The sequence below is a fragment of the Mastomys coucha genome, unplaced genomic scaffold, assembly GCF_008632895.1.
Source record: "Mastomys coucha isolate ucsf_1 unplaced genomic scaffold, UCSF_Mcou_1 pScaffold21, whole genome shotgun sequence".
NCBI classification, from domain to species: domain Eukaryota; kingdom Metazoa; phylum Chordata; class Mammalia; order Rodentia; family Muridae; genus Mastomys; species Mastomys coucha.
Genome location: NW_022196904.1, coordinates 176,287,078 through 176,294,841, shown reverse-complemented (window position 1 = coordinate 176,294,841; position 7,764 = coordinate 176,287,078). Strand labels below are relative to the sequence as shown.

General features: G+C 44.8%; 1 pseudogene; it reads left to right on the top strand.

Moving 5' to 3' along the window:
- The first annotated feature begins 3,502 nt into the window (after positions 1 to 3,502).
- LOC116101191 lies at positions 3,503 to 5,597 on the top strand (annotated as a pseudogene).
- Positions 5,598 to 7,764: the final 2,167 nt, after the last annotated feature.

The following is a 7,764-nucleotide window of genomic DNA, read 5'->3' as shown; positions in this document are numbered from 1 at the left end:
GCTTCCTACGAATATTAGAATCAATTAAGTCAGAAAGGCTCAAGATCGATAATTAAGATGAAATGCTTTATATTGGTCTACTATGACAAATAGAAGTTCTCATTAAAGTAGAAAATAAGATTAAGATAAGTATATAGATACCACAACTGTATAACGATATAAATATCAGTAAACATTCTGAGAGAATTTGGAATGAGGTTGAGTGTAATGCTCACCATCCTTTATTTTGTAAAATTATTTTCATAAAGAAAGAGTAGAGGCCAATCTCCCATACTGCCCCCCCAAAATGAATAGAAACTATTTTTTAGGTAAATTAGAATGTTGAAATAAATACAGAAAGTGGGGTCAGCCACATAGGAAGATTAATATTGTAATTTATCTATAAGTAACATTACAAAATGGACCTAGACTAGCCAGGAACTTGCTTCTGGAGTGCCTAGGCACTCAGGCAAGCGGAATGGATTTACGACACCTTAGACTGACACCAGGCCAACAGTTTCTTTACCTTTCTTCCTCCTTCTCAGGGCACCCACGCCCGACCTTCGATATCTCTTCTGCTTTTGACCACCTGATGACCAATTTTTGTAAGAATAAAGTTAGAAGGGATATTTAAAGTATTCTATAGTTCCTTAAGTTACAATTCTTATGTGTAAGTGGAGTCTCTGTGCAGATGCACACGCTAGTTGAGTAGTAGAAGCCAAAGAACAACTCTGGGGAGTTGGTTTCCTTTCTCCTGATGTCAGATGTGGGGATTGAACCCAGCATGTCAGGCTTGTCCAGCAAGCACTTTACCAGCTGGACCATCTCGCCAGCCCTCCCTCCTGCATTTGTTGTTCTCTTTAGACAGGATCTCACTATGTAGTCCTGGATGACTTGGAACATGCCATGTAGAACAGGCTTGCCTCAAACTTACAGCCAATGACAACTTATTCCTTAATATGCCCTTTATTTATCCCTCACACTGAAAATTCAATTCTCTATGTCTCTGAAAGGAAAGGGGCCATCTTCCTGAAAGCCCTACCAAACCCACATGGGCCAGTAAGAAATCTTATACTCCACATATGTTTGTAACATCTATTTGTAGCAATCTCCAGGCACACATCCTACCTCCAGCCTTTTTTTTTTTGGTTTTATTTTATTTTATTTTATTTTATTTTATTTTATTTTATTTTATTTGGTTTTTCGAGACAGGGTTTCTCTTTGTAGCCCTGGCTGTCCTGGAACTCACTCTGTAGACCAGGCTGGCCTCGAACTCAGAAATCCACTTGCCTCTGCCTCCCAAGTGCTGGGATTAAAGGCGTGTGCCACCACTGCCCAGCCCAGCCTTTTCTCTTATGATATAATGAAGTTCAACCCTTTCCCTTGGCTGTCAGCACACAGGCTACTCAATCCTGGAGTTATGGTAAAAGACCATAAACCACCAGGTATCCTTCCTCAAAGAGTCCCAGAAGCCAAAAAGTCCCCAAATGGGTGGACACAGTCATGATGGCCAAATATAAAGAGCTTGCTCCCTATGATGAGCTCAGGTTCTACATGTGCTTTTACAGTGTGGTAGCCATACATCAAGGGGACCACAAAGGATTGGCTCCATGACCAATGATCTACGGAGGATATAGAGAAATGCTGTCGGGGCAGGCCATCTCAGCAGAGACTAAGATTGGCCCATGGGATCCTCTCCTGAAGGGGCTGAAAATGGTGGGAAAAGACCATGATAGGGTGACAAACTCACAACAGACTTGCAGTTACCTATAACTCCACCCTGGGGAATCAATGCCCTCTTCTGGCCTCCACGGACAACTGCATTCAGATACATGTGCATAAGTAGAGTTAAAAATAAGTATAAGTCTGTAGAAATAAAGGTCTAGACACCAGAATTAGCTTTGCTAGCAACTGTCACTCATCTAGACTGTTTCTTTGGAAAAATTTGCAGTGAATTCAGAGCCTTCAGACACTGAATTGGTCACAGTGTTACCTTAAAATATGTCTTTTTAATGACTTATTTACTTTTATTTCATTTGCATTGGTGTTTTGCCTGAGTGTATGTGTGTATAAGGATGGGTGTTCTATCTCCTGAACCTGGAGTTACAGACAATTGTGAACCATCATGTTTGTGCTGAGAATTGAACCCAGGTCCTCTGGAAGAACAGCCAGTGCTCTTTTTTAGAAAAAGATTTATCTATTTAATGTATATATAAGTAAACTGTCACTGTCTTCAGACACACCAGAAGAGGTCATTAGATCTAATTATAGTTATGAGCCACCAATATGGCTGCTGAGAATTGAACTCATGACCATTGGAAGAGCAACCAGTGCTCTTAACCACTAAGCCATCTCTCCAGCCCATAGCCAGTGCTCTTAACTGCTGAACCATCTCTTCAGTCCCTGGCATTATGTCTTTAAATTTTTTCCTTTTTTTTTTTTTTTTTTTGGTTTTTCGAGACAAGGTTTCTCTGTATAGCCCTGGCTGTCCTGGAACTCACTCTGGAGACCAGGCTGGCCTCGAACTCAGAAATCTGCCTGTCTCTTCCTCCCAAGTGCTGGGATTAAAGGCGTGAGCCACCACTGCCCGGCTAAATTTTTTCCTTAATTACTAATAACTAAACATAGAGAAATGTATATAAATCAGAATTTGGGGTCAGAATTGTCAGGTTAAGATGTGTAGAGATCTCCCTCTTTTTTTTTTTAAGATTTATTTATTTATTTAATGTATGTGAGCACACTGTCACTGTCTTCAGACACACCAGCAAAGAGCATTGGATCCCATTAAAGACAGCTGTGAGTCACCATGTGGTTGAGGGAATTGAACTTAGGACCTCTGGAAGAGCAGTCAGTGCTCTTAACCACTGAGCCATCTCTCCAGCCCGTGGAAATCTCGTAAAGGGAATTTCCAACTATTGTGGAGCTAGGGAAAAAAGAAAAATTGGAGCTAACACCTAAGCCACTGATACTGCCTGATTGTCTTAAGGATAAACAACAAACAAAAAAAATGGAGAATTGATCCCCTCCAGCAACAGCAAAAGCAAGTCCTAGGGGTATGGGAAGATAGCTCTGTTGGTAAATTGCTTTTTGCACAATCGAGAAGATCTGAATTAAATCCCCAGCACTCAAGAAAAAGGTGAGGCATGATGGAGCTCCTGGGGCTCTCTGGCCATCCAGGTTAGTCTAATTGGCAAGCACCAGGTACCATGGAGAGATTCTATCTAGCGCGGGGTGGGCAGACAAAAAAGAGAAAGGGGGATAGCTCTTGAGAAATAATACCTAAGACTGATGACTGAGCCACGTGGGTACTTCCTGGCCTACAAGTCCACGTGAATACTGCATGCTTTTCTGAAAAAAAAAAAAAAAAGCCTGCCTTCTCTAGCCTGCAGTGGTCTCCTCTCCTCCTGGCCTGCTTCCCTCATTTAAGATTCCTGCCTGCGCCTGTAGCCTTGCTGTTGTGTTCCTTGAGTTAGATGGCTCCCTCTGCTATAACACTGCAGTGTAATAATAGCTATCACTTAGCAAAGAGTTGCAGGGGCCAAGCACAGTGGTTAACAGATCACATGTGTTAGCTTGTCTCAGACGTGTGAAGAGCCTGCAAGGTAAGATTATTAGCTTTCCTTTTTTTTTTTTTAATTTATTTTTTTTAAACAGATGTGCTAGCTCATGCTTGTTTTCTTTTCTTTTCTTTTCTTTTTTAAGATTTATTTTATGTGTATGAGTACACTGCAGCTGTGCAGATGGCCGTGAGCCATCGTGTGTGTGGCTGCTGGGAATTGAACTCAGGACCTCTGCCGGGGCCCCGCTCGCTCCAATCCTGCTCGCTCTGCCCCTAGCTTTACTTTTTAAATGCAAACTGAGGTCCAGATCCTTGGGTATGTCTGCTCAGTGTCAGCACTGGCTAGAGACCAACTGAGCTAAGGCTTGATCTTGGAGCTGCCCTGGTCTAAGACATATAAATCTCACCACCTCACTATCCTGATATTACTTGTCAACCTGCAGTTGGAATTAAAACTGCAGTGCATTTTTAAAGTTTATTTATTTTAGTTTGATGTCAGTATGGTCCTAGCTGTCTTGGGGTTTACTCTGTAGACTAGGCTAGCCTCAAACTGCATCTGCCTTTGTCAAAGTATTGAGAGACACTAAAGGCATGGACCACCACTCTGGATGATATTGCAGTACATTTTAAATAAATATTTATTATGCATAGTGTGTACCTGTGTGTGGTTATGTGTATGTGAATGCAGTTATCCACACAAGCCAGAGATGTTGGATCCCCTGGAGCTGGAGTTATTTATTAGACAGTTATGGACCTGCTGATGTGAAGGCTAGGACTCGAACTTTGGTCCTCTGGGAGAGTGGCAGAACTCAACCTCTGAGCCATCTCTGCATCCCAGAGTAGATGTCTATAAAGACTCCAAACTGCCCTGTTGTGGAGATGTAGGGATCCACAAACCCAGATCAGCCATCCTCAACCTGTGGGGTGGCCAAAGACCATCTGAAAACACAGATATTACATTATGATTCATAACAGTAGCAAAATTACAGTTATGAAGTAGGAACAAAATAACTTTATGATTGGGGGCCACTACCACATGAGGGACTGTTTTAAAGGGTCCCAGCATTAGGGAGGTGAAGAACTGCTGGCTCAGAAAATAAAAGATGAAAAGGGAGGAAGGTGCAGGGTGGTGGTGGCCCACACCTTTAATTCCAGCACTTGGGAGGCAGAGGCAGGTGGATTTCTGAGTTCAAGGCCAGCCTGGTCTACAGAGTGAGTTCCAGGACAGCTAAGGCTACACAGAGAAACCCTGTCTCAAACAAACAAACAAACAAAAACAAGGAAAAGGAAGGAAGGTGATAAGGAACTTTGTGGGTTAAAGTGCTTCAGGACCGGAACCAAGAGAGGTCGGGGTGTAGCTCAGTGGTATAGTTGCCTCAAGGCCTTGGATTTTGATCCTCAGAACTACAAAAATTAAAAAAAAAAAAAAAAAAAAAAAAAAAAGTAAGTAGAGAAAACCATATTACCTCCAGCTGGGTCTGGTGATAGGGGCCTCTGATCTAGCTAGATTCTTTTGCAGGTGGGCTCAGCCTTCTCATAGGAAAAATAGATGACTGGAGTCTTCCTTAAGACAGCAACAGTACTTTCTGCCAGGTGTCTGCTCCTTGCTGTCGAAATGGGCAAGTTCATGAAACCCGGGAAAGTGATGCTGGTCCTGGCTGGACACTACTCCGGATGCAAAGCCGTCATTGTGAAGAACATTGACGATGGCACCTCGGACCGCCCTTACAGCCATGCCCTGATGGCTGGAATTGACCGCTATCCATGACCGCTTGCCCATGGCAGTGACAGCTGCCATGGGCAAGAAGAAAATCACCAGGCGATCTAAGATCAAGTCCTTTGTGAAAGTTTATAACTACAACCACCTCATGCCCACAAGGTACTCTGTGGATATCCCCTTGGACAAGACTGTTGTCAATAAGGATGTGTTCAGGGATCCAGCTTTGAAACGCAAGGCCAGGCGGGAGGCCAAGGTCAAGTTTGAGGAGCGATACAAGACAGGGAAGAACAAATGGTTTTTCCAGAAGCTTCGCTTTTAGGTATATTTTTGTTTTCGTCATTAAAAAAAAAAAAAAGACAGCAACAGTACCTCAGACATGAGGAAGTTGACAGTTTCCTTAGGGTGGGAAGCGGAAGGAACAAAGGACTTATCCAGAGGCTACCCATCAGGTGGGTGGCTCCTAGGCCCAACCCGATCCTTTTCAGGCATCCTTCCTCAAAGGCCTGGTGTCCTCAGGGTGGGAAAGCCCGCACAGGAGCTCTAGTTGCAAGCCAGGCGGTGCGCCCCCTTTCCACCTGCGTTAGGGCACCCCACCCGGGGGGGTGAGAAGGAGGGAGTCCAAGTCGGGTCGGATTCCCAGCCAGCTCCCACCTCACAGGAGGCGGCCCATTATCCGGCGTCGTTAAAGAGCAATTAGATGGAAATTAAGCCGAGAACAAGTATTGATTATCTCATTAAGGCCGGGGGAGCCCGCTCTGTCGGAGTGAATTTACCGCCGCTCACCCCATTATCTGCAAGGTGAAAGCCTGCGGTCATCAACGTCCAGAGAAGTATCGATCTTGCCCCAAATCCATTCCTGACCCTCCTTTATAGAATAAGTAGGTTCTAGTGAGATGACACCAGGGGCGTGACGAGATGAGGAGGAACACCGGGTGCGCACACCCACACTCGGACACTCTCTTCTCGGTTTCTCCTTGATATTTCGCCGGTCTAGGCAGCGACAGTTCATATACCTCTTAGTCCTAGGTTTTACATCCAAAGGAGAGAAACCAGAGTTGAGGCTTACTTACTTAACTTATTTATTTATTTATTTATTTAGAGACTAGATCTTCCTTTGTTTCCCTGAGTAACCTCCAACTTCTTGCTTTAAGCCATCTTCCTGCCTCATCTGGTAATGTAGGCACTGGCCACCAGAGCCTGAGACTTAGTGGCAAGAATTTTCTCTTAATACAAAATGCAAGGCATTTCTGGGCCCCAAATCCTAACCTGGGACGGGGTGAGGGGAAAAAAGACTTAGTTCTTGATGACTGTCATGGCCAAAGGATACCTGGGAACTGCCTACAGACTCCCCAAGGCTTTCCAAAATCAAAATGAAAAATGACTGTGGGGGATAAAGTTATTTTTAAGCTACCTGTGGGCCTTGGGGGTTGGAGGAGTCCGGAGGCTCTTGGGCCTTAGACACTATAAAGTCTGTCAAAGTGCCTAGGGCTCCTGCTTGCTTGCTGGTACCGAGACAGCAATGTGCTTTCAAGAGCTGTTGGCCTTGCAGGAGAGAGGATACAGAACTGAGAATCACAGAAATAATGAATAAGGGGCTGGAGAGACGGCTCAGTGGTTAAGAGTTCTCATTGTTCTCCCAAGGGACCCAAGTTCAGTTCTCAGCACATGGGGTGCCTCCCAACCACTTGTAACTCCAGTTCCAAAGGGTCCTACTCCCTCTTCTGGCCTCTTTGGATACCCCTACACAGGGAGACATCCATATACATAAATTAAAAAGTATATCTTTTGGTAGGGTAATGGCAGTGCAGGCCTTTAATCCCTGCACTTGGGAGGCAGAGGCAGGCAGACCTCTGTGAGTTTGAGGCCAGCCTGGTCTACAGAGCAAGTTCCAGGCCAGCCCGGCTACACAGAGTGGGGTAAAATTTTTAAACAAAGTTGACTTTAAAAAAGAAATACTAAATTATCATCCGAATATGATCACAAGGTTGCAGGTGCTGTGAGTGTTGGGCTGGTGTGCACAGGAAGCAGATGTTCTGACAAACAGAAAGCAAGCACGATTGTTGCCCATTCAGCACCCAGTTTCTGAGGGCACATGGTATGCAAAACCACTTTCCCTTCCACCCAAGCCCCCAGTCTAATCGAAGAGACAGACACCAAAGCTCTAATGGCACAAATACAGTCTCTATAATGAGAAACTGCCAGAGTGATAGAAATCATAAGGTCAGTTCATGATTTAAAATTTGAGAGTCTGGAAGAACTGAGGCAGTGTCTAGAGACACTTTCCTCCCCCGTGCTGCGACAATGTCTTTCTTTGGAGCTGGTCCATATCTGGGATGCAGTAGGGAACATTGACACTGGTCACCCCACTTTTGGACTCACCTCAGAGTCCAAGATGCGCCGAAGACTGGGGAAAAGAGGAGTGAGGCCAGGTGGTGCGCCCGGCCCTCGCCGGCTTGGCCTCGAACAGAGCAAGCAGCAGCGGCCCAGATTCTGGGCTCCTCTCCCT